Source organism: Patagioenas fasciata, assembly GCF_037038585.1.
Source record: "Patagioenas fasciata isolate bPatFas1 chromosome 11 unlocalized genomic scaffold, bPatFas1.hap1 SUPER_11_unloc_1, whole genome shotgun sequence".
In the NCBI taxonomy this organism is placed as follows: Eukaryota; Metazoa; Chordata; class Aves; order Columbiformes; family Columbidae; genus Patagioenas; species Patagioenas fasciata.
Window position 1 is genome coordinate 1,146,119 of NW_027288506.1, and position 25,355 is coordinate 1,171,473.

Consider the following 25,355-nt stretch of genomic DNA (forward strand, 5'->3'; position numbering starts at 1 on the left):
CGGGCCCTGTCAGGCTCCGTCAGGCCCTGTCGGGTTTGCTCGTGCCCTGTCGGGCTCCGTCGGGCCCTGTCAGGTTTGCTCAGGCCCTGTCGGGATCCGTTGGGCCTTGTCGGGTTTGCTCGGGCCCTGTCGGGCTCCTTCGTGCCCTGTCAGGTTTGCTCGGGCCCTGTCGGGTTTGCTCGGGCCCTGTCAGGCTCCGTCGGGCTCTGTCGGGTTTCCTCGGGCCCTGTCGGGCTCCATCGAGCCCTGTCAGGCTTTGTCGAACCCTGTCGGGTTTGCTCGGGCCCTGTCGGGTTTGCTCGGGTCCTGTCGGGCTCTGTCGGGCCCTGTCGGCTTTGCTCGGGCCCTGTCAGGCTCCGTCGGGCCCTGTCGGATTTCCTCGGGCCCTCTCGGGTTCCGTCGGGCCTTCTCGGGTTCCGTCCGGCCCTGTCGGGTTTCCTCGGGCCCTGTCGGACTCTATCGAGCCCTGTCAGGCTCCGTCGGGCTCTTTCGGGTTTGCTCAGGCCCTGTCGGGCTCCGTCGGGCCCTGTCAGGCTTTGTCAGGTCCTGTCAGGTTTGCTCGGGCCCTGTCGGGCCTTGTCGGGCCCTGTTGGGTTTGCTCGGGCTCTGTCGGGCTCCAGCGTGCCCTGTCGGGTTTGCCCGGGCCCTGTCAGGCTCCATCAGGCCCTGTCGGGTTTGCTCGGGCCCTATCGGACTCCGTGGGGCCCTGTCGGGTTTCCTCGGGCCCTGTCGGGCTCCATCGAGCCCTGTCAGGCTCCGTCGGGCCCTTTCGGGTTTGCTCGGGCCCTGTCGGGCTCCGTCGGGCCCTGTCGGGTTTGCTCAGGCCCTGTCGGGTTTGCTCGAGCCCTGTCGGGCTCCTTCGGGTCCTGTCGGGTTTGCTCGGGCCCTATCGGGCTCCGTCGGGCCCTGTCGGGTTTCCTCGGGCCCTGTCGGGCTCCATCGAGCCCTGTCAGGCTTCGTCGGGCCCTTTCGGGTTTGCTCGGGCCCTGTCGGGCTCCGTCAGGCCCTTTTGGGTTTGCTCGGGCCCTATCGGGCTCCGTCGAGCCCTGTCGGGTTTCCTCGGGCCCTGTCGGGCTCCATCGAGCCCTGTCAGGCTCCGTCGGGCCCTTTCGGGTTTGCTCGGGCCCTGTCGGGCTCCGTCGGGCCCTGTCGGGTTTGCTCGGGCCCTGTCGGGTTTGCTCGGGCCCTGTCAGGCTTTGTCAAGCCCTGTTGGGTTTGCTAGGGCCCTGTCGGGCTCCGTCGGGCCCTGTCAGGCTTTGTCGAACCCTGTCGGGTTTGCTCGGGCCCTGTCGGGTTTGCTCGGGCCCTGTCGGGTTTGCTCGGGCCCTGTCGTGCTCCGTCGGGCCCTGTCGGATTTGCTCGGGCCCTGTCGGGTTTGCTGAAGCCCTGTCAGGCTTCGTCGGACCCTGTCGGGTTTGCTCGGGCCCTGTCGGGCTCCGTCGAACCCTGTCGGGTTTGCTCGGGCCCTGTCAGGCTCCTTCGCGCCCTGTCGGGTTTCCTCGGGCCCTGTCGGGCTCCATCGAGCCCTGTCAGGTTTGCTCGGGCCCTGTCGGGTTTGCTCGGGCCCTGTCGGGCTCCATCGGACCCTATCAGGCTTTGGCGGGTCCTGTCGGGTTTGCTCAGGCCCTGTCGGGCCTTGTCAGCCCCTGTCAGGTTTGCTCGCGCCCTGTCGGGCTCCGTCGGGCCCTGTCAGGTTCTCTCGGGCCCTGTCAGGTTTGTTCGGGCCCTGTCAGGCTCCGTCAGGCCCTATCGGGTTTGCTCGCGCCCTGTCGGGCTCCGTCGGGCCCTGTCAGGTTCTCTCTGGCCCTGTCAGGTTTGCTCGGGCCCTGTCAGGCTCCGTCAGGCCCTATCGGGTTTGCTCGAGCCCTGTCGGGCTCCGTCAGGCCCTGTCAGGTTTGCTCGGGCCCTGTCGGGCCTTGTCAGGCCCTGTCGGGTTTGCTCGGGACCTGTCGGGTTTGCCCGCGTGCTGTCGGGCTCCGTCGGGCCCTGTCAGGCTTTGTTAGGTCCTGTCAGGTTTGCTCGGGCCCTGTCGGGCCTTGTCGGGCCCTGTTGGGTTTGCTCGGGCTCTGTCGGGCTCCAGCGTGCCCTGTCGGGTTTGCCCGGGCCCTGTCAGGCTCCATCAGGCCCTGTCGGGTTTGCTCGGGCCCTATCGGGCTCCGTGGGACCCTGTCGGGTTTCCTCGGGCCCTGTCGGGCTCCATCGAGCCCTGTCAGGCTCCGTCGGGCCCTTTCGGGTTTGCTCGGGCCCTGTCGGGCTCCGTCGGGCCCTGTCGGGTTTGCTCAGGCCCTGTCGGGTTTGCTCGAGCCCTGTCGGGCTCTATCGGGTCCTGTCGGGTTTGCTCGAGCCCTATCGGGCTCCGTCGGGCCCTGTCGGGTTTCCTCGGGCCCTGTCGGGCTCCATCGAGCCCTGTCAGGCTTCGTCGGGCCCTTTCGGGTTTGCTCGGGCCCTGTCGGGCTTCGTCAGGCCCTGTCGGGTTTGCTCGGGCCCTATCGGGCTCCGTCGAGCCCTGTCGGGTTTGCTAGGGCCCTGTCGGGCTCCATCGAGCCCTGTCAGGCTCCGTCGGGCCCTTTCGGGTTTGCTCGGGCCCTGTTGGGCTCCGTCGAACCCTGTCGGGTTGCTCGGGCCCTGTCAGGCTCCGTCGCGCCCTGTCGGGTTTCCTCGGGCCCTGTCGGGCTCCATCGAGCCCTGTCAGGTTTGCTCGGGCCCTGTCAGGTTTCCTCAGGCCCTGTCGGGCTCCATCGGACCCTATCAGGCTTTGGCGGGTCCTGTCGGGTTTGCTCAGGCCCTGTCGGGCCTTGTCAGCCCCTGTTCAGGTTTGCTCGCGCCCTGTCGGGCTCCGTCGGGCCCTGTCAGGTTCTCTCGGGCCCTGTCAGGTTTGCTCGGGCCCTGTCAGGCTCCGTCAGGCCCTATCGGGTTTGCTCGAGCCCTGTCGGGCTCCGTCAGGCCCTGTCAGGTTTGCTCGGGCCCTGTCGGGCCTTGTCAGGCCCTGTCGGGTTTGCTCGGGACCTGTCGGGTTTGCCCGCGTCCTGTCGGGCTCCGTCGGGCCCTGTCAGATTCGCTCGGGCCCTGTCGGGTTTGCTCGGGCCCTGTCAGGCTCCGTCAGGCCCTGTCGGGTTTGCTCGTGCCCTGTCGGGCTCCGTCGGGCCCTGTCAGGTTTGCTCAGGCCCTGTCGGGATCCGTTGGGCCTTGTCGGGTTTGCTCGGGCCCTGTCGGGCTCCTTCGTGCCCTGTCAGGTTTGCTCGGGCCCTGTCGGGTTTCCTCGGGCCCTGTCGGGCTCCATCGAGCCCTGTCAGTCTTTGTCGAACCCTGTCGGGTTTGCTCGGGCCCTGTCGGGTTTGCTCGGGTCCTGTCGGGCTCTGTCGGGCCCTGTCGGGTTTGCTCGGGCCCTGTCAGGCTCCGTCGGGCCCTGTCGGATTTCCTCGGGCCCTCTTGGGTTCCGTCGGGCCCTCTCGGGTTCCGTCCGGCCCTGTCGGGTTTCCTCGGGCCCTGTCGGACTCTATCGAGCCCTGTCAGGCTCCGTCGGGCTCTTTCGGGTTTGCTCAGGCTCTGTCGGGCTCCGTCGGGCCCTGTCAGGCTTTGTCAGGTCCTGTCAGGTTTGCTCGGGCCCTGTCGGGCCTTGTCGGGCCCTGTTGGGTTTGCTCGGGCTCTGTCGGGCTCCAGCGTGCCCTGTCGGGTTTGCCCGGGCCCTGTCAGGCTCCATCAGGCCCTGTCGGGTTTGCTCGGGCCCTATCGGGCTCCGTGGGGCCCTGTCGGGTTTCCTCGGGCCCTGTCGGGCTCCATCGAGCCCTGTCAGGCTCCGTCGGGCCCTTTCGGGTTTGCTCGGGCCCTGTCGGGCTCCGTCGGGCCCTGTCAGATTTGCTCAGGCCCTGTCGGGTTTGCTCGAGCCCTGTCGGGCTCTATCGGGTCCTGTCAGGTTTGCTCGGGCCCTATCGGACTCCGTCGGGCCCTGTCGGGTTTCCTCGGGCCCTGTCGGGCTCCATCGAGCCCTGTCAGGCTTCGTCGAACCCTGTCGGGATGCTCGGGCCCTGTCGGGCTCCGTCAGGCCCTGTCAGGTTTGCTCGGGCCCTATCGGGCTCCGTCGAGCCCTGTCGGGTTTCCTCGGGCCCTGTCGGGCTCCATCGAGCCCTGTCAGGCTTTGTCGGGCCCTTTCGGGTTTGCTCAGGCCCTGTCGGGCCTTGTCAGCCCCTGTCAGGTTTGCTCGCGCCCTGTCGGGCTCCGTCGGGCCCTGTCAGGTTCTCTCGGGCCCTGTCAGGTTTGCTCGGGCTCTGTCAGGCTCCGTCAGGCCCTATCGGGTTTGCTCGAGCCCTGTCGGGCTCCGTCAGGCCCTGTCAGGTTTGCTCGGGCCCTGTCGGGCCTTGTCAGGCCCTGTCGGGTTTGCTCAGGACCTGTCGGGTTTGCCCGCGTCCTGTCGGGCTCCGTCGGGCCCTGTCAGATTCGCTCGGGCCCTGTCGGGTTTGCTCGGGCCCTGTCAGGCTCCGTCAGGCCCTGTCGGGTTTGCTCGTGCCCTGTCGGGCTCCGTCGGGCCCTGTCAGGTTTGCTCAGGCCCTGTCGGGATCCGTTGGGCCTTGTCGGGTTTGCTCGGGCCCTGTCGGGCTCCTTCGTGCCCTGTCAGGTTTGCTCGGGCCCTGTCGGGTTTGCTCGGGCCCTGTCAGGCTCCGTCGGGCTCTGTCGGGTTTCCTCGGGCCCTGTCGGGCTCCATCGAGCCCTGTCAGGCTTTGTCGAACCCTGTCGGGTTTGCTCGGGCCCTGTCGGGTTTGCTCGGGTCCTGTCGGGCTCTGTCGGGCCCTGTCGGGTTTGCTCGGGCCCTGTCAGGCTCCGTCGGGCCCTGTCGGATTTCCTCGGGCCCTCTCGGGTTTTGTCGGGCCCTCTCGGGTTCCGTCCGGCCCTGTCGGGTTTCCTCGGGCCCTGTCGGACTCTATCGAGCCCTGTCAGGCTCCGTCGGGCTCTTTCGGGTTTGCTCAGGCCCTGTCGGGCTCCGTCGGGCCCTGTCAGGCTTTGTCAGGTCCTGTCAGGTTTGCTCGGGCCCTGTCGGGCCTTGTCGGGCCCTGTTGGGTTTGCTCGGGCTCTGTCGGGCTCCAGCGTGCCCTGTCGGGTTTGCCCGGGCCCTGTCAGGCTCCATCAGGCCCTGTCGGGTTTGCTCGGGCCCTATCGGGCTCCGTGGGGCCCTGTCGGGTTTCCTCGGGCCCTGTCGGGCTCCATCGAGCCCTGTCAGGCTCCGTCGGGCCCTGTCGGGTTTGCTCGGGCCCTGTCGGGCTCCGTCGGGCCCTGTCAGATTTGCTCAGGCCCTGTCGGGTTTGCTCGAGCCCTGTCGGGCTCCATCGGGTCCTGTCGGGTTTGCTCGGGCCCTATCGGGCTCCGTCGGGCCCTGTCGGGTTTCCTCGGGCCCTGTCGGGCTCCATCGAGCCCTGTCAGGCTCTGTCGGGCTCTTTCGGGTTTGCTCAGGCCCTGTCGGGCTCCATCGGGCCCTGTCAGGCTCCATCAGGCCCTGTCGGATTTGCTCGGGCCCTATCGGGCTCCGTGGGGCCCTGTCGGGTTTGCTCGGGCCCTGTCAGGCTCCGTCGGGCCCTTTCGGGTTTGCTCGGGCCCTGTCGGGCTCCGTCGGGCCCTGTCGGGTTTGCTCAGGGCCTGTCGGGTTTGCTCGAGCCCTGTTGGGCTCCATCGGGTCCTGTCAGGTTTGCTCGGGCCCTATCGGGCTCCGTCGGGCCCTGTCGGGTTTCCTCGGGCCCTGTCGGGCTCCATCGAGCCCTGTCAGTCTTCGTCGGGCCCTTTCGGGTTTGCTCGGGCCCTGTCGGGCTCCGTCAGGCCCTGTCGGGTTTGCTCGGGCCCTATCGGGCTCCGTCGAGCCCTGTCGGGTTTCCTCGGGCCCTGTCGGGCTCCATCGAGCCCTGTCAGGCTCCGTCGGGCCCTTTCGGGTTTGCTCGGGCCCTGTCGGGCTTTGTCGGGCCCTGTCGGGTTTGCTCCGGCCCTGTCGGGTTTGCTCGGGCCCTGTCAGGCTTTGTCAAGCCCTGTCGGGTTTGCTAGGGCCCTGTCGGACTCCGTCGGGCCCTGTCAGGCTTTGTCGAACCCTGTCGGGTTTGCTCGGGCCCTGTCGGGTTTGCTCGGGCCCTGTCGGGCTCTGTCGGGCCCTGTCTGGTTTCCTCGGGCCCTGTCGGGCTCCGTCGGGCCCTGTCGGATTTGCTCGGGCCCTGTCGGGTTTGCTGAAGCCCTGTCAGGCTTCGTCGGACCCTGTCGGGTTTGCTCGGGCCCTGTCGGGCTCCGTCGAACCCTGTCGGGTTTGCTCGGGCCCTGTCAGGCTCCGTCGCGCCCTGTCGGGTTTCCTCGGGCCCTGTCGGGCTCCATCGAGCCCTGTCAGGTTTGCTCGGGCCCACTCGGGTTTGCTCGGGCCCTGTCGGGCTCCATCGGACCCTATCAGGCTTTGGCGGGTCCTGTCGGGTTTGCTCAGGCCCTGTCGGGCCTTGTCAGCCCCTGTCAGGTTTGCTCGCGCCCTGTCGGGCTCCGTCGGGCCCTGTCAGGTTCTCTCTGGCCCTGTCAGGTTTGCTCGGGCCCTGTCAGGCTCCGTCAGGCCCTATCGGGTTTGCTCGAGCCCTGTCGGGCTCCGTCAGGCCCTGTCAGGTTTGCTCGGGCCCTGTCGGGCCTTGTCAGGCCCTGTCGGGTTTGCTCGGGACCTGTCGGGTTTGCCCGCGTGCTGTCGGGCTCCGTCGGGCCCTGTCAGATTCGCTCGGGCCCTGTCGGGTTTGCTCGGGCCCTGTCAGGCTCCGTCGGGCCCTGTCGGGTTTGCTCGGGCCCTGTCAGGCTCCGTCAGGCCCTGTCGGGTTTGCTCGTGCCCTGTCGGGCTCCGTCGGGCCCTGTCGGGTTTGCTCAGGCCCTGTCGGGATCCGTTGGGCCTTGTCGGGTTTGCTCGGGCCCTGTCGGGCTCCTTCGTGCCCTGTCAGGTTTGCTCGGGCCCTGTCGGGTTTGCTCGGGCCCTGTCAGGCTCCGTCGGGCTCTGTCGGGTTTCCTCGGGCCCTGTCGGGCTCCATCGAGCCCTGTCAGGCTTTGTCGAACCCTGTCGGGTTTGCTCGGGCCCTGTCGGGTTTTCTCGGGTCCTGTCGGGCTCTGTCGGGCCCTGTCGGCTTTGCTTGGGCCCTGTCAGGCTCCGTCGGGCCCTGTCGGATTTCCTCGGGCCCTCTCGGGTTCCGTCGGGCCTTCTCGGGTTCCGTCCGGCCCTGTCGGGTTTCCTCGGGCCCTGTCGGACTCTATCGAGCCCTGTCAGGCTCCGTCGGGCTCTTTCGGGTTTGCTCAGGCCCTGTCGGGCTCCGTCGGGCCCTGTCAGGCTTTGTCAGGTCCTGTCAGGTTTGCTCGGGCCCTGTCGGGCCTTGTCGGGCCCTGTTGGGTTTGCTCGGGCTCTGTCGGGCTCCAGCGTGCCCTGTCGGGTTTGCCCGGGCCCTGTCAGGCTCCATCAGGCCCTGTCGGGTTTGCTCGGGCCCTATCGGGCTCCGTGGGGCCCTGTCGGGTTTCCTCGGGCCCTGTCGGGCTCCATCGAGCCCTGTCAGGCTCCGTCGGGCCCTTTCGGGTTTGCTCGGGCCCTGTCGGGCTCCGTCGGGCCCTGTCGGGTTTGCTCAGGCCCTGTCGGGTTTGCTCGAGCCCTGTCGGGCTCCATCGGGTCCTGTCGGGTTTGCTCGGGCCCTATCGGGCTCCGTCGGGCCCTGTCGGGTTTCCTCGGGCCCTGTCGGGCTCCATCGAGCCCTGTCAGGCTTCGTCGGGCCCTTTCGGGTTTGCTCGGGCCCTGTCGGGCTCCGTCAGGCCCTTTTGGGTTTGCTCGGGCCCTATCAAGCTCCGTCGAGCCCTGTCGGGTTTCCTCGGGCCCTGTCGGGCTCCATCGAGCCCTGTCAGGCTCCGTCGGGCCCTTTCGGGTTTGCTCGGGCCCTGTCGGGCTCCGTCGGGCCCTGTCGGGTTTGCTCGGGCCCTGTCGGGTTTGCTCGGGCCCTGTCAGGCTTTGTCAAGCCCTGTTGGGTTTGCTAGGGCCCTGTCGGGCTCCGTCGGGCCCTGTCAGGCTTTGTCGAACCCTGTCGGGTTTGCTCGGGCCCTGTCGGGTTTGCTCGGGCCCTGTCGGGTTTGCTCGGGCCCTGTCGGGCTCTGTCGGGCCCTGTCTGGTTTCCTCGGGCCCTGTCGTGCTCCGTCGGGCCCTGTCGGATTTGCTCGGGCCCTGTCGGGTTTGCTGAAGCCCTGTCAGGCTTCGTCGGACCCTGTCGGGTTTGCTCGGGCCCTGTCGGGCTCCGTCGAACCCTGTCGGGTTTGCTCGGGCCCTGTCAGGCTCCGTCGCGCCCTGTCGGGTTTCCTCGGGCCCTGTCGGGCTCCATCGAGCCCTGTCAGGTTTGCTCGGGCCCTGTCGGGTTTGCTCGGGCCCTGTCGGGCTCCATCGGACCCTATCAGGCTTTGGCGGGTCCTGTCGGGTTTGCTCAGGCCCTGTCGGGCCTTGTCAGCCCCTGTCAGGTTTGCTCGCGCCCTCTCGGGCTCCGTCGGGCCCTGTCAGGTTCTCTCGGGCCCTGTCAGGTTTGCTCGGGCCCTGTCAGGCTCCGTCAGGCCCTATCGGGTTTGCTCGAGCCCTGTCGGGCTCCGTCAGGCCCTGTCAGGTTTGCTCGGGCCCTGTCGGGCCTTGTCAGGCCCTGTCGGGTTTGCTCGGGACCTGTCGGGTTTGCCCGCGTCCTGTCGGGCTCCGTCGGGTCCTGTCAGATTCGCTCGGGCCCTGTCGGGTTTGCTCGGGCCCTGTCAGGCTCCGTCAGGCCCTGTCGGGTTTGCTCGTGCCCTGTCGGGCTCCGTCGGGCCCTGTCAGGTTTGCTCAGGCCCTGTCGGGATCCGTTGGGCCTTGTCGGGTTTGCTCGGGCCCTGTCGGGCTCCTTCGTGCCCTGTCAGGTTTGCTCGGGCCCTGTCGGGTTTGCTCGGGCCCTGTCAGGCTCCGTCGGGCTCTGTCGGGTTTCCTCGGGCCCTGTCGGGCTCCATCGAGCCCTGTCAGGCTTTGTCGAACCCTGTCGGGTTTGCTCGGGCCCTGTCGGGTTTGCTCGGGTCCTGTCGGGCTCTGTCGGGCCCTGTCGGCTTTGCTCGGGCCCTGTCAGGCTCCGTCGGGCCCTGTCGGATTTCCTCGGGCCCTCTCGGGTTCCGTCGGGCCTTCTCGGGTTCCGTCCGGCCCTGTCGGGTTTCCTCGGGCCCTGTCGGACTCTATCGAGCCCTGTCAGGCTCCGTCGGGCTCTTTCGGGTTTGCTCAGGCCCTGTCGGGCTCCGTCGGGCCCTGTCAGGCTTTGTCAGGTCCTGTCAGGTTTGCTCGGGCCCTGTCGGGCCTTGTCGGGCCCTGTTGGGTTTGCTCGGGCTCTGTCGGGCTCCAGCGTGCCCTGTCGGGTTTGCCCGGGCCCTGTCAGGCTCCATCAGGCCCTGTCGGGTTTGCTCGGGCCCTATCGGGCTCCGTGGGGCCCTGTCGGGTTTCCTCGGGCCCTGTCGGGCTCCATCGAGCCCTGTCAGGCTCCGTCGGGCCCTTTCGGGTTTGCTCGGGCCCTGTCGGGCTCCGTCGGGCCCTGTCGGGTTTGCTCAGGCCCTGTCGGGTTTGCTCGAGCCCTGTCGGGCTCCATCGGGTCCTGTCGGGTTTGCTCGGGCCCTATCGGGCTCCGTCGGGCCCTTTCGGGTTTCCTCGGGCCCTGTCGGGCTCCATCGAGCCCTGTCAGGCTTCGTCGGGCCCTTTCGGGTTTGCTCGGGCCCTGTCGGGCTCCGTCAGGCCCTTTTGGGTTTGCTCGGGCCCTATCGGGCTCCGTCGAGCCCTGTCGGGTTTCCTCGGGCCCTGTCGGGCTCCATCGAGCCCTGTCAGGCTCCGTCGGGCCCTTTCGGGTTTGCTCGGGCCCTGTCGGGCTCCGTCGGGCCCTGTCGGGTTTGCTCGGGCCCTGTTGGGTTTGCTCGGGCCCTGTCAGGCTTTGTCAAGCCCTGTTGGGTTTGCTAGGGCCCTGTCGGGCTCCGTCGGGCCCTGTCAGGCTTTGTCGAACCCTGTCGGGTTTGCTCGGGCCCTGTCGGGTTTGCTCGGGCCCTGTCGGGTTTGCTCGGGCCCTGTCGTGCTCCGTCGGGCCCTGTCGGATTTGCTCGGGCCCTGTCGGGTTTGCTGAAGCCCTGTCAGGCTTCGTCGGACCCTGTCGGGTTTGCTCGGGCCCTGTCGGGCTCCGTCGAACCCTGTCGGGTTTGCTCGGGACCTGTCAGGCTCCTTCGCGCCCTGTCGGGTTTCCTCGGGCCCTGTCGGGCTCCATCGAGCCCTGTCAGGTTTGCTCGGGCCCTGTCGGGTTTGCTCGGGCCCTGTCGGGCTCCATCGGACCCTATCAGGCTTTGGCGGGTCCTGTCGGGTTTGCTCAGGCCCTGTCGGGCCTTGTCAGCCCCTGTCAGGTTTGCTCGCGCCCTCTCGGGCTCCGTCGGGCCCTGTCAGGTTCTCTCGGGCCCTGTCAGGTTTGCTCGGGCCCTGTCAGGCTCCGTCAGGCCCTATCGGGTTTGCTCGCGCCCTGTCGGGCTCCGTCGGGCCCTGTCAGGTTCTCTCGGGCCCTGTCAGGTTTGCTCGGGCCCTGTCAGGCTCCGTCAGGCCCTATCGGGTTTGCTCGAGCCCTGTCGGGCTCCGTCGGGCCCTGTCAGGTTTGCTCGGGCCCTGTCGGGCCTTGTCAGGCCCTGTCGGGTTTGCTCGGGACCTGTCGGGTTTGCCCGCGTCCTGTCGGGCTCCGTCGGGTCCTGTCAGATTCGCTCGGGCCCTGTCGGGTTTGCTCGGGCCCTGTCAGGCTCCGTCAGGCCCTGTCGGGTTTGCTCGTGCCCTGTCGGGCTCCGTCGGGCCCTGTCAGGTTTGCTCAGGCCCTGTCGGGATCCGTTGGGCCTTGTCGGGTTTGCTCGGGCCCTGTCGGGCTCCTTCGTGCCCTGTCAGGTTTGCTCGGGCCCTGTCGGGTTTGCTCGGGCCCTGTCAGGCTCCGTCGGGCTCTGTCGGGTTTCCTCGGGCCCTGTCGGGCTCCATCGAGCCCTGTCAGGCTTTGTCGAACCCTGTCGGGTTTGCTCGGGCCCTGTCGGGTTTGCTCGGGTCCTGTCGGGCTCTGTCGGGCCCTGTCGGCTTTGCTCGGGCCCTGTCAGGCTCCGTAGGGCCCTGTCGGATTTACTCGGGCCCTCTCGGGTTCCGTCGGGCCTTCTCGGGTTCCGTCCGGCCCTGTCGGGTTTCCTCGGGCCCTGTCGGACTCTATCGAGCCCTGTCAGGCTCCGTCGGGCTCTTTCGGGTTTGCTCAGGCCCTGTCGGGCTCCGTCGGGCCCTGTCAGGCTTTGTCAGGTCCTGTCAGGTTTGCTCGGGCCCTGTCGGGCCTTGTCGGGCCCTGTTGGGTTTGCTCGGGCTCTGTCGGGCTCCAGCGTGCCCTGTCGGGTTTGCCCGGGCCCTGTCAGGCTCCATCAGGCCCTGTCGGGTTTGCTCGGGCCCTATCGGGCTCCGTGGGGCCCTGTCGGGTTTCCTCGGGCCCTGTCGGGCTCCATCGAGCCCTGTCAGGCTCCGTCGGGCCCTTTCGGGTTTGCTCGGGCCCTGTCGGGCTCCGTCGGGCCCTGTCGGGTTTGCTCGGGCCCTGTCGGGTTTGCTCGGGCCCTGTCAGGCTTTGTCAAGCCCTGTTGGGTTTGCTAGGGCCCTGTCGGGCTCCGTCGGGCCCTTTCGGGTTTCCTCGGGCCCTGTCGGGCTCCATCGAGCCCTGTCAGGCTTCGTCGGGCCCTTTCGGGTTTGCTCGGGCCCTGTCGGGCTCCGTCAGGCCCTTTTGGGTTTGCTCGGGCCCTATCGGGCTCCGTCGAGCCCTGTCGGGTTTCCTCGGGCCCTGTCGGGCTCCATCGAGCCCTGTCAGGCTCCGTCGGGCCCTTTCGGGTTTGCTCGGGCCCTGTCGGGCTCCGTCGGGCCCTGTCGGGTTTGCTCGGGCCCTGTTGGGTTTGCTCGGGCCCTGTCAGGCTTTGTCAAGCCCTGTTGGGTTTGCTAGGGCCCTGTCGGGCTCCGTCGGGCCCTGTCAGGCTTTGTCGAACCCTGTCGGGTTTGCTCGGGCCCTGTCGGGTTTGCTCGGGCCCTGTCGGGTTTGCTCGGGCCCTGTCGTGCTCCGTCGGGCCCTGTCGGATTTGCTCGGGCCCTGTCGGGTTTGCTGAAGCCCTGTCAGGCTTCGTCGGACCCTGTCGGGTTTGCTCGGGCCCTGTCGGGCTCCGTCGAACCCTGTCGGGTTTGCTCGGGACCTGTCAGGCTCCTTCGCGCCCTGTCGGGTTTCCTCGGGCCCTGTCGGGCTCCATCGAGCCCTGTCGGGTTTGCTCGGGCCCTGTCGGGTTTGCTCGGGCCCTGTCGGGCTCCATCGGACCCTATCAGGCTTTGGCGGGTCCTGTCGGGTTTGCTCAGGCCCTGTCGGGCCTTGTCAGCCCCTGTCAGGTTTGCTCGCGCCCTCTCGGGCTCCGTCGGGCCCTGTCAGGTTCTCTCGGGCCCTGTCAGGTTTGCTCGGGCCCTGTCAGGCTCCGTCAGGCCCTATCGGGTTTGCTCGCGCCCTGTCGGGCTCCGTCGGGCCCTGTCAGGTTCTCTCTGGCCCTGTCAGGTTTGCTCGGGCCCTGTCAGGCTCCGTCAGGCCCTATCGGGTTTGCTCGAGCCCTGTCGGGCTCCGTCAGGCCCTGTCAGGTTTGCTCGGGCCCTGTCGGGCCTTGTCAGGCCCTGTCGGGTTTGCTCGGGACCTGTCGGGTTTGCCCGCGTGCTGTCGGGCTCCGTCGGGCCCTGTCAGATTCGCTCGGGCCCTGTCGGGTTTGCTCGGGCCCTGTCAGGCTCCGTCAGGCCCTGTCGGGTTTGCTCGTGCCCTGTCGGGCTCCGTCAGGCCCTGTCGGGTTTGCTCGTGCCCTGTCGGGCTCCGTCGGGCCCTGTCAGGCTTTGTAAGGTCCTGTCAGGTTTGCTCGGGCCCTGTCGGGCCTTGTCGGGCCCTGTCGGGTTTGCTCGGGCTCTGTCGGGCTCCAGCGTGCCCTGTCGGGTTTGCCCGGGCCCTGTCAGGCTCCATCAGGCCCTGTCGGGTTTGCTCGGGCCCTATCGGGCTCCGTGGGGCCCTGTCGGGTTTCCTCGGGCCCTGTCGGGCTCCGTCGGGCCCTTTCGGGTTTGCTCGGGCCCTGTCGGGCTCCGTCGGGCCCTTTCGGGTTTGCTCGGGCCCTGTCGGGCTCCGTCGGGCCCTGTCAGGTTCTCTCGGGCCCTGTCAGGTTTGCTCGGGCCCTGTCAGGCTCCGTCAGGCTCTATCGGGTTTGCTCGCGCCCTGTCGGGCTCCGTCGGGCCCTGTCAGGTTCTCTCTGGCCCTGTCAGGTTTGCTCGGGCCCTGTCAGGCTCCGTCAGGCCCTATCGGGTTTGCTCGAGCCTTGTCGGGCTCCGTCAGGCCCTGTCAGGTTTGCTCGGGCCCTGTCGGGCCTTGTCAGGCCCTGTCGGGTTTGCTCGGGACCTGTCGGGTTTGCCCGCGTGCTGTCAGGCTCCGTCGGGCCCTGTCAGATTCGCTCGGGCCCTGTCGGGTTTGCTCGGGCCCTGTCAGGCTCCGTCGGGCCCTGTCGGGTTTGCTCGGGCCCTGTCAGGCTCCGTCAGGCCCTGTCGGGTTTGCTCGTGCCCTGTCGGTCTCCGTCGGGCCCTGTCAGGTTTGCTCAGGCCCTGTCGGGATCCGTTGGGCCTTGTCGGGTTTGCTCGGGCCCTGTCGGGCTCCTTCGTGCCCTGTCAGGTTTGCTCGGGCCCTGTCGGGTTTGCTCGGGCCCTGTCAGGCTCCGTCGGGCTCTGTCGGGTTTCCTCGGGCCCTGTCGGGCTCCATCGAGCCCTGTCAGGCTTTGTCGAACCCTGTCGGGTTTGCTCGGGCCCTGTCGGGTTTGCTCGGGTCCTGTCGGGCTCTGTCGGGCCCTGTCGGGTTTGCTCGGGCCCTGTCAGGCTCCGTCGGGCCCTGTCGGATTTCCTCGGGCCCTCTCGGGTTTTGTCGGGCCCTCTCGGGTTCCGTCCGGCCCTGTCGGGTTTCCTCGGGCCCTGTCGGACTCTATCGAGCCCTGTCAGGCTCCGTCGGGCTCTTTCGGGTTTGCTCAGGCCCTGTCGGGCTCCGTCGGGCCCTGTCAGGCTTTGTCAGGTCCTGTCAGGTTTGCTCGGGCCCTGTCGGGCCTTGTCGGGCCCTGTTGGGTTTGCTCGGGCTCTGTCGGGCTCCAGCGTGCCCTGTCGGGTTTGCCCGGGCCCTGTCAGGCTCCATCAGGCCCTGTCGGGTTTGCTCGGGCCCTATCGGGCTCCGTGGGGCCCTGTCGGGTTTCCTCGGGCCCTGTCGGGCTCCATCGAGCCCTGTCAGGCTCCGTCGGGCCCTGTCGGGTTTGCTCGGGCCCTGTCGGGCTCCGTCGGGCCCTGTCAGATTTGCTCAGGCCCTGTCGGGTTTGCTCGAGCCCTGTCGGGCTCCATCGGGTCCTGTCGGGTTTGCTCGGGCCCTATCGGGCTCCGTCGGGCCCTGTCGGGTTTCCTCGGGCCCTGTCGGGCTCCATCGAGCCCTGTCAGGCTCTGTCGGGCTCTTTCGGGTTTGCTCAGGCCCTGTCGGGCTCCATCGGGCCCTGTCAGGCTCCATCAGGCCCTGTCGGATTTGCTCGGGCCCTATCGGGCTCCGTGGGGCCCTGTCGGGTTTGCTCGGGCCCTGTCAGGCTCCGTCGGGCCCTTTCGGGTTTGCTCGGGCCCTGTCGGGCTCCGTCGGGCCCTGTCGGGTTTGCTCAGGGCCTGTCGGGTTTGCTCGAGCCCTGTTGGGCTCCATCGGGTCCTGTCAGGTTTGCTCGGGCCCTATCGGGCTCCGTCGGGCCCTGTTGGGTTTCCTCGGGCCCTGTCGGGCTCCATCGAGCCCTGTCAGTCTTCGTCGGGCCCTTTCGGGTTTGCTCGGGCCCTGTCGGGCTCCGTCAGGCCCTGTCGGGTTTGCTCGGGCCCTATCGGGCTCCGTCGAGCCCTGTCGGGTTTCCTCGGGCCCTGTCGGGCTCCATCGAGCCCTGTCAGGCTCCGTCGGGCCCTTTCGGGTTTGCTCGGGCCCTGTCGGGCTTTGTCGGGCCCTGTCGGGTTTGCTCCGGCCCTGTCGGGTTTGCTCGGGCCCTGTCAGGCTTTGTCAAGCCCTGTCGGGTTTGCTAGGGCCCTGTCGGACTCCGTCGGGCCCTGTCAGGCTTTGTCGAACCCTGTCGGGTTTGCTCGGGCCCTGTCGGGTTTGCTCGGGCCCTGTCGGGCTCTGTCGGGCCCTGTCTGGTTTCCTCGGGCCCTGTCGGGCTCCGTCGGGCCCTGTCGGATTTGCTCGGGCCCTGTCGGGTTTGCTGAAGCCCTGTCAGGCTTCGTCGGACCCTGTCGGGTTTGCTCGGGCCCTGTCGGGCTCCGTCGAACCCTGTCGGGTTTGCTCGGGCCCTGTCAGGCTCCGTCGCGCCCTGTCGGGTTTCCTCGGGCCCTGTCGGGCTCCATCGAGCCCTGTCAGGTTTGCTCGGGCCCACTCGGGTTTGCTCGGGCCCTGTCGGGCTCCATCGGACCCTATCAGGCTTTGGCGGGTCCTGTCGGGTTTGCTCAGGCCCTGTCGGGCCTTGTCAGCCCCTGTCAGGTTTGCTCGCGCCCTGTCGGGCTCCGTCGGGCCCTGTCAGGTTCTCTCTGGCCCTGTCAGGTTTGCTCGGGCCCTGTCAGGCTCCGTCAGGCCCTATCGGGTTTGCTCGAGCCCTGTCGGGCTCCGTCAGGCCCTGTCAGGTTTGCTCGGGCCCTGTCGGGCCTTGTCAGGCCCTGTCGGGTTTGCTCGGGACCTGTCGGGTTTGCCCGCGTGCTGTCGGGCTCCGTCGGGCCCTGTCAGATTCGCTCGGGCCCTGTCGGGTTTGCTCGGGCCCTGTCAGGCTCCGTCGGGCCCTGTCGGGTTTGCTCGGGCCCTGTCAGGCTCCGTCAGGCCCTGTCGGGTTTGCTCGTGCCCTGTCGGGCTCCGTCGGGCCCTGTCGGGTTTGCTCAGGCCCTGTCGGGATCCGTTGGGCCTTGTCGGGTTTGCTCGGGCCCTGTCGGGCTCCTTCGTGCCCTGTCAGGTTTGCTCGGGCCCTGTCGGGTTTGCTCGGGCCCTGTCAGGCTCCGTCGGGCTCTGTCGGGTTTCCTCGGGCCCTGTCGGGCTCCATCGAGCCCTGTCAGGCTTTGTCGAACCCTGTCGGGTTTGCTCGGGCCCTGTCGGGTTTGCTCGGGTCCTGTCGGGCTCTGTCGGGCCCTGTCGGCTTTGCTCGGGCCCTGTCAGGCTCCGTCGGGCCCTGTCGGATTTCCTCGGGCCCTCTCGGGTTCCGTCGGGCCTTCTCGGGTTCCGTCCGGCCCTGTCGGGTTTCCTCGGGCCCTGTCGGACTCTATCGAGCCCTGTCAGGCTCCGTCGGGCTCTTTCGGGTTTGCTCAGGCCCTGTCGGGCTCCGTCGGGCCCTGTCAGGCTTTGTCAGGTCCTGTCAGGTTTGCTCGGGCCCTGTCGGGCCTTGTCGGGCCCTGTTGGGTTTGCTCGGGCTCTGTCGGGCTCCAGCGTGCCCTGTCGGGTTTGCCCGGGCCCTGTCAGGCTCCATCAGGCCCTGTCGGGTTTGCTCGGGCCCTATCGGGCTCCGTGGGGCCCTGTCGGGTTTCCGCGGGCCCTGTCGGGCTCCATCGAGCCCTGTCAGGCTCCGTCGGGCCCTTTCGGGTTTGCTCGGGCCCTGTCGGGCTCCGTCGGGCCCTGTCGGGTTTGCTCAGGCCCTGTCGGGTTTGCTCGAGCCCTGTCGGGCTCCATCGGGTCCTGTCGGGTTTGCTCGGGCCCTATCGGGCTCCGTCGGGCCCTGTCGGGTTTCCTCGGGCCCTGTCGGGCTCCATCGAGCCCTGTCAGGCTTCGTCGGGCCCTTTCGGGTTTGCTCGGGCCCTGTCGGGCTCCGTCAGGCCCTTTTGGGTTTGCTCGGGCCCTATCGGGCTCCGTCGAGCCCTGTCGGGTTTCCTCGGGCCCTGTCGGGCTCCATCGAGCCCTGTCAGGCTCCGTCGGGCCCTTTCGGGTTTGCTCGGGCCCTGTCGGGCTCCGTCGGGCCCTGTCGGGTTTGCTCGGGCCCTGTCGGGTTTGCTCGAGCCCTGTCAGGCTTTGTCAAGCCCTGTTGGGTTTGCTAGGGCCCTGTCGGGCTCCGTCGGGCCCTGTCAGGCTTTGTCGAACCCTGTCTAGTTTGCTCGGGCCCTGTCGGGTTTGCTCGGGCCCTGTCGGGTTTGCTCGGGCCCTGTCGGGCTCTGTCGGGCCCTGTCTGGTTTCCTCGGGCCCTGTCGTGCTCCGTCGGGCCCTGTCGGATTTGCTCGGGCCCTGTCGGGTTTGCTGAAGCCCTGTCAGGCTTCGTCGGACCCTGTCGGGTTTGCTCGGGCCCTGTCGGGCTCCGTCGAACCCTGTCGGGTTTGCTCGGGCCCTGTCAGGCTCCGTCGCGCCCTGTCGGGTTTCCTCGGGCCCTGTCGGGCTCCATCGAGCCCTGTCAGGTTTGCTCGGGCCCTGTCGGGTTTGCTCGGGCCCTGTCGGGCTCCATCGGACCCTATCAGGCTTTGGCGGGTCCTGTCGGGTTTGCTCAGGCCCTGTCGGGCCTTGTCAGCCCCTGTCAGGTTTGCTCGCGCCCTCTCGGGCTCCGTCGGGCCCTGTCAGGTTCTCTCGGGCCCTGTCAGGTTTGCTCGGGCCCTGTCAGGCTCCGTCAGGCCCTATCGGGTTTGCTCGAGCCCTGTCGGGCTCCGTCAGGCCCTGTCAGGTTTGCTCGGGCCCTGTCGGGCCTTGTCAGGCCCTGTCGGGTTTGCTCGGGACCTGTCGGGTTTGCCCGCGTCCTGTCGGGCTCCGTCGGGTCCTGTCAGATTCGCTCGGGCCCTGTCGGGTTTGCTCGGGCCCTGTCAGGCTCCGTCAGGCCCTGTCGGGTTTGCTCGTGCCCTGTCGGGCTCCGTCGGGCCCTGTCAGGTTTGCTCAGGCCCTGTCGGGATCCGTTGGGCCTTGTCGGGTTTGCTCGGGCCCTGTCGGGCTCCTTCGTGCCCTGTCAGGTTTGCTCGGGCCCTGTCGGGTTTGCTCGGGCCCTGTCAGGCTCCGTCGGGCTCTGTCGGGTTTCCTCGGGCCCTGTCGGGCTCCATCGAGCCCTGTCAGGCTTTGTCGAACCCTGTCGGGTTTGCTCGGGCCCTGTCGGGTTTGCTCGGGTCCTGTCGGGCTCTGTCGGGCCCTGTCGGCTTTGCTCGGGCCCTGTCAGGCTCCGTCGGGCCCTGTCGGATTTCCTCGGGCCCTCTCGGGTTCCGTCGGGCCTTCTCGGGTTCCGTCCGGCCCTGTCGGGTTTCCTCGGGCCCTGTCGGACTCTATCGAGCCCTGTCAGGCTCCGTCGGGCTCTTTCGGGTTTGCTCAGGCCCTGTCGGGCTCCGTCGGGCCCTGTCAGGCTTTGTCAGGTCCTGTCAGGTTTGCTCGGGCCCTGTCGGGCCTTGTCGGGCCCTGTTGGGTTTGCTCGGGCTCTGTCGGGCTCCAGCGTGCCCTGTCGGGTTTGCCCGGGCCCTGTCAGGCTCCATCAGGCCCTGTCGGGTTTGCTCGGGCCCTATCGGGCTCCGTGGGGCCCTGTCGGGTTTCCTCGGGCCCTGTCGGGCTCCATCGAGCCCTGTCAGGCTCCGTCGGGCCCTTTCGGGTTTGCTCGGGCCCTGTCGGGCTCCGTCGGGCCCTGTCGGGTTTGCTCAGGCCCTGTCGGGTTTGCTCGAGCCCTGTCGGGCTCCATCGGGTCCTGTCGGGTTTGCTCGGGCCCTATCGGGCTCCGTCGGGCCCTGTCGGGTTTCCTCGGGCCCTGTCGGGCTCCATCGAGCCCTGTCAGGCTTCGTCGGGCCCTTTCGGGTTTGCTCGGGCCCTGTCGGGCTCCGTCAGGCCCTTTTGGGTTTGCTCGGGCCCTATCGGGCTCCGTCGAGCCCTGTCGGGTTTCCTCGGGCCCTGTCGGGCTCCATCGAGCCCTGTCAGGCTCCGTCGGGCCCTTTCGGGTTTGCTCGGGCCCTGTCGGGCTCCGTCGGGCCCTGTCGGGTTTGCTCGGGCCCTGTTGGGTTTGCTCGGGCCCTGTCAGGCTTTGTCAAGCCCTGTTGGGTTTGCTAGGGCCCTGTCGGGCTCCGTCGGGCCCTGTCAGGCTTTGTCGAACCCTGTCGGGTTTGCTCGGGCCCTGTCGGGTTTGCTCGGGCCCTGTCGGGTTTGCTCGGGCCCTGTCGTGCTCCGTCGGGCCCTGTCGGATTTGCTCGGGCCCTGTCGGGTTTGCTGAAGCCCTGTCAGGCTTCGTCGGACCCTGTCGGGTTTGCTCGGGCCCTGTCGGGCTCCGTCGAACCCTGTCGGGTTTGCTCGGGACCTGTCAGGCTCCTTCGCGCCCTGTCGGGTTTCCTCGGGCCCTGTCGGGCTCCATCGAGCCCTGTCAGGTTTGCTCGGGCCCTGTCGGGTTTGCTCGGGCCCTGTCGGGCTCCATCGGACCCTATCAGGCTTTGGCGGGTCCTGTCGGGTTTGCTCAGGCCCTGTCGGGCCTTGTCAGCCCCTGTCAGGTTTGCTCGCGCCCTCTCGGGCTCCGTCGGGCCCTGTCAGGTTCTCTCGGGCCCTGTCAGGTTTGCTCGGGCCCTGTCAGGCTCCGTCAGGCCCTATCGGGTTTGCTCGCGCCCTGTCGGGCTCCGTCGGGCCCTGTCAGGTTCTCTCTGGCCCTGTCAGGTTTGCTCGGGCCCTGTCAGGCTCCGTCAGGCCCTATCGGGTTTGCTCGAGCCCTGTCGGGCTCCGTCAGGCCCTGTCAGGTTTGCTCGGGCCCTGTCGGGCCTTGTCAGGCCCTGTCGGGTTTGCTCGGGACCTGTCGGGTTTGCCCGCGTGCTGTCGGGCTCCGTCGGGCCCTGTCAGATTCGCTCGGGCCCTGTCGGGTTTGCTCGGGCCCTGTCAGGCTCCGTCAGGCCCTGTCGGGTTTGCTCGTGCCCTGTCGGGCTCCGTCAGGCCCTGTCGGGTTTGCTCGTGCCCTGTCGGGCTCCGTCGGGCCCTGTCAGGCTTTGTAAGGTCCTGTCAGGTTTGCTCGGGCCCTGTCGGGCCTTGTCGGGCCCTGTCGGGTTTGCTCGGGCTCTGTCGGGCTCCAGCGTGCCCTGTCGGGTTTGCCCGGGCCCTGTCAGGCTCCATCAGGCCCTGTCGGGTTTGCTCGGGCCCTATCGGGCTCCGTGGGGCCCTGTCGGGTTTCCTCGGGCCCTGTCGGGCTCCGTCGGGCCCTGTCGGGTTTGCTCGGGCCCTGTCAGGCTTTGTCAAGCCCTGTCGGGTTTGCTAGGGCCCTGTCGGACTCCGTCGGGCCCTGTCAGGCTTTGTCGAACCCTGTCGGGTTTGCTCGGGCCCTGTCGGGTTTGCTCGGGCCCTGTCGGGCTCTGTCGGGCCCTGTCTGGTTTCCTCGGGCCCTGTCGGGCTCCGTCGGGCCCTGTCGGATTTGCTCGGGCCCTGTCGGGTTTGCTGAAGCCCTGTCAGGCTTCGTCGGACCCTGTCGGGTTTGCTCGGGCCCTGTCGGGCTCCGTCGAACCCTGTCGGGTTTGCTCGGGCCCTGTCAGGCTCCGTCGCGCCCTGTCGGGTTTCCTCGGGCCCTGTCGGGCTCCATCGAGCCCTGTCAGGTTTGCTCGGGCCCACTCGGGTTTGCTCGGGCCCTGTCGGGCTCCATCGGACCCTATCAGGCTTTGGCGGGTCCTGTCGGGTTTGCTCAGGCCCTGTCGGGCCTTGTCAGCCCCTGTCAGGTTTGCTCGCGCCCTGTCGGGCTCCGTCGGGCCCTGTCAGGTTCTCTCTGGCCCTGTCAGGTTTGCTCGGGCCCTGTCAGGCTCCGTCAGGCCCTATCGGGTTTGCTCGAGCCCTGTCGGGCTCCGTCAGGCCCTGTCAGGTTTGCTCGGGCCCTGTCGGGCCTTGTCAGGCCCTGTCGGGTTTGCTCGGGACCTGTCGGGTTTGCCCGCGTGCTGTCGGGCTCCGTCGGGCCCTGTCAGATTCGCTCGGGCCCTGTCGGGTTTGCTCGGGCCCTGTCAGGCTCCGTCGGGCCCTGTCGGGTTTGCTCGGGCCCTGTCAGGCTCCGTCAGGCCCTGTCGGGTTTGCTCGTGCCCTGTCGGGCTCCGTCGGGCCCTGTCGGGTTTGCTCAGGCCCTGTCGGGATCCGTTGGGCCTTGTCGGGTTTGCTCGGGCCCTGTCGGGCTCCTTCGTGCCCTGTCAGGTTTGCTCGGGCCCTGTCGGGTTTGCTCGGGCCCTGTCAGGCTCCGTCGGGCTCTGTCGGGTTTCCTCGGGCCCTGTCGGGCTCCATCGAGCCCTGTCAGGCTTTGTCGAACCCTGTCGGGTTTGCTCGGGCCCTGTCGGGTTTGCTCGGGTCCTGTCGGGCTCTGTCGGGCCCTGTCGGCTTTGCTCGGGCCCTGTCAGGCTCCGTCGGGCCCTGTCGGATTTCCTCGGGCCCTCTCGGGTTCCGTCGGGCCTTCTCGGGTTCCGTCCGGCCCTGTCGGGTTTCCTCGGGCCCTGTCGGACTCTATCGAGACCTGTCAGGCTCCGTCGGGCTCTTTCGGGTTTGCTCAGGCCCTGTCGGGCTCCGTCGGGCCCTGTCAGGCTTTGTCAGGTCCTGTCAGGTTTGCTAGGGCCCTGTCGGGCCTTGTCGGGCCCTGTTGGGTTTGCTCGGGCTCTGTCGGGCTCCAGCGTGCCCTGTCGGGTTTGCCCGGGCCCTGTCAGGCTCCATCAGGCCCTGTCGGGTTTGCTCGGGCCCTATCGGGCTCCGTGGGGCCCTGTCGGGTTTCCGCGGGCCCTGTCGGGCTCCATCGAGCCCTGTCAGGCTCCGTCGGGCCCTTTCGGGTTTGCTCGGGCCCTGTCGGGCTCCGTCGGGCCCTGTCGGGTTTGCTCAGGCCCTGTCGGGTTTGCTCGAGCCCTGTCGGGCTCCATCGGGTCCTGTCGGGTTTGCTCGGGCCCTATCGGGCTCCGTCGGGCCCTGTCGGGTTTCCTCGGGCCCTGTCGGGCTCCATCGAGCCCTGTCAGGCTTCGTCGGGCCCTTTCGGGTTTGCTCGGGCCCTGTCGGGCTCTGTCAGGCCCTTTTGGGTTTGCTCGGGCCCTATCGGGCTCCGTCGAGCCCTGTCGGGTTTCCTCGGGCCCTGTCGGGCTCCATCGAGCCCTGTCAGGCTCCGTCGGGCCCTTTCGGGTTTGCTCGGGCCCTGTCGGGCTCCGTCGGGCCCTGTCGGGTTTGCTCGGGCCCTGTCGGGTTTGCTCGGGCCCTGTCAGGCTTTGTCAAGCCCTGTTGGGTTTGCTAGGGCCCTGTCGGGCTCCGTCGGGCCCTGTCAGGCTTTGTCGAACCCTGTCTAGTTTGCTCGGGCCCTGTCGGGTTTGCTCGGGCCCTGTCGGGTTTGCTCGGGCCCTGTCGGGCTCTGTCGGGCCCTGTCTGGTTTCCTCGGGCCCTGTCGTGCTCCGTCGGGCCCTGTCGGATTTGCTCGGGCCCTGTCGGGTTTGCTGAAGCCCTGTCAGGCTTCGTCGGACCCTGTCGGGTTTGCTCGGGCCCTGTCGGGCTCCGTCGAACCCTGTCGGGTTTGCTCGGGCCCTGTCAGGCTCCGTCGCGCCCTGTCGGGTTTCCTCGGGCCCTGTCGGGCTCCATCGAGCCCTGTCAGGTTTGCTCGGGCCCTGTCGGGTTTGCTCGGGCCCTGTCGGGCTCCATCGGACCCTATCAGGCTTTGGCGGGTCCTGTCGGGTTTGCTCAGGCCCTGTCGGGCCTTGTCAGCCCCTGTCAGGTTTGCTCGCGCCCTCTCGGGCTCCGTCGGGCCCTGTCAGGTTCTCTCGGGCCCTGTCAGGTTTGCTCGGGCCCTGTCAGGCTCCGTCAGGCCCTATCGGGTTTGCTCGAGCCCTGTCGGGCTCCGTCAGGCCCTGTCAGGTTTGCTCGGGCCCTGTCGGGCCTTGTCAGGCCCTGTCGGGTTTGCTCGGGACCTGTCGGGTTTGCCCGCGTCCTGTCGGGCTCCGTCGGGTCCTGTCAGATTCGCTCGGGCCCTGTCGGGTTTGCTCGGGCCCTGTCAGGCTCCGTCAGGCCCTGTCGGGTTTGCTCGGGCCCTGTCGGGCTCCATCGGACCCTATCAGGCTTTGGCGGGTCCTGTCGGGTTTGCTCAGGCCCTGTCGGGCCTTGTCAGCCCCTGTCAGGTTTGCTCGCGCCCTCTCGGGCTCCGTCGGGCCCTGTCAGGTTCTCTCGGGCCCTGTCAGGTTTGCTCGGGCCCTGTCAGGCTCCGTCAGGCCCTATCGGGTTTGCTCGAGCCCTGTCGGGCTCCGTCAGGCCCTGTCAGGTTTGCTCGGGCCCTGTCGGGCCTTGTCAGGCCCTGTCGGGTTTGCTCGGGACCTGTCGGGTTTGCCCGCGTCCTGTCGGGCTCCGTCGGGTCCTGTCAGATTCGCTCGGGCCCTGTCGGGTTTGCTCGGGCCCTGTCAGGCTCCGTCAGGCCCTGTCGGGTTTGCTCGTGCCCTGTCGGGCTCCGTCGGGCCCTGTCAGGTTTACTCAGGCCCTGTCGGGATCCGTTGGGCCTTGTCGGGTTTGCTCGGGCCCTGTCGGGCTCCTTCGTGCCCTGTCAGGTTTGCTCGGGCCCTGTCGGGTTTGCTCGGGCCCTGTCAGGCTCCGTCGGGCTCTGTCGGGTTTCCTCGGGCCCTGTCGGGCTCCATCGAGCCCTGTCAGGCTTTGTCGAACCCTGTCGGGTTTGCTCGGGCCCTGTCGGGTTTGCTCGGGTCCTGTCGGGCTCTGTCGGGCCCTGTCGGCTTTGCTCGGGCCCTGTCAGGCTCCGTCGGGCCCTGTCGGATTTCCTCGGGCCCTCTCGGGTTCCGTCGGGCCTTCTCGGGTTCCGTCCGGCCCTGTCGGGTTTCCTCGGGCCCTGTCGGACTCTATCGAGCCCTGTCAGGCTCCGTCGGGCTCTTTCGGGTTTGCTCAGGCCCTGTCGGGCTCCGTCGGGCCCTGTCAGGCTTTGTCAGGTCCTGTCAGGTTTGCTCGGGCCCTGTCGGGCCTTGTCGGGCCCTGTTGGGTTTGCTCGGGCTCTGTCGGGCTCCAGCGTGCCCTGTCGGGTTTGCCCGGGCCCTGTCAGGCTCCATCAGGCCCTGTCGGGTTTGCTCGGGCCCTATCGGGCTCCGTGGGGCCCTGTCGGGTTTCCTCGGGCCCTGTCGGGCTCCATCGAGCCCTGTCAGGCTCCGTCGGGCCCTTTCGGGTTTGCTCGGGCCCTGTCGGGCTCCGTCGGGCCCTGTCGGGTTTGCTCAGGCCCTGTCGGGTTTGCTCGAGCCCTGTCGGGCTCCATCGGGTCCTGTCGGGTTTGCTCGGGCCCTATCGGGCTCCGTCGGGCCCTGTCGGGTTTCCTCGGGCCCTGTCGGGCTCCATCGAGCCCTGTCAGGCTTCGTCGGGCCCTTTCGGGTTTGCTCGGGCCCTGTCGGGCTCCGTCAGGCCCTTTTGGGTTTGCTCGGGCCCTATCGGGCTCCGTCGAGCCCTGTCGGGTTTCCTCGGGCCCTGTCGGGCTCCATCGAGCCCTGTCAGGCTCCGTCGGGCCCTTTCGGGTTTGCTCGGGCCCTGTCGGGCTCCGTCGGGCCCTGTCGGGTTTGCTCGGGCCCTGTTGGGTTTGCTCGGGCCCTGTCAGGCTTTGTCAAGCCCTGTTGGGTTTGCTAGGGCCCTGTCGGGCTCCGTCGGGCCCTGTCAGGCTTTGTCGAACCCTGTCGGGTTTGCTCGGGCCCTGTCGGGTTTGCTCGGGCCCTGTCGGGTTTGCTCGGGCCCTGTCGTGCTCCGTCGGGCCCTGTCGGATTTGCTCGGGCCCTGTCGGGTTTGCTGAAGCCCTGTCAGGCTTCGTCGGACCCTGTCGGGTTTGCTCGGGCCCTGTCGGGCTCCGTCGAACCCTGTCGGGTTTGCTCGGGACCTGTCAGGCTCCTTCGCGCCCTGTCGGGTTTCCTCGGGCCCTGTCGGGCTCCATCGAGCCCTGTCAGGTTTGCTCGGGCCCTGTCGGGTTTGCTCGGGCCCTGTCGGGCTCCATCGGACCCTATCAGGCTTTGGCGGGTCCTGTCGGGTTTGCTCAGGCCCTGTCGGGCCTTGTCAGCCCCTGTCAGGTTTGCTCGGGCCCTGTCGGGCTCCGTCGGGCCCTGTCAGGTTCTCTCGGGCCCTGTCAGGTTTGCTCGGGCCCTGTCAGGCTCCGTCAGGCCCTATCGGGTTTGCTCGCGCCCTGTCGGGCTCCGTCGGGCCCTGTCAGGTTCTCTCTGGCCCTGTCAGGTTTGCTCGGGCCCTGTCAGGCTCCGTCAGGCCCTATCGGGTTTGCTCGAGCCCTGTCGGGCTCCGTCAGGCCCTGTCAGGTTTGCTCGGGCCCTGTCGGGCCTTGTCAGGCCCTGTCGGGTTTGCTCGGGACCTGTCGGGTTTGCCCGCGTGCTGTCGGGCTCCGTCGGGCCCTGTCAGATT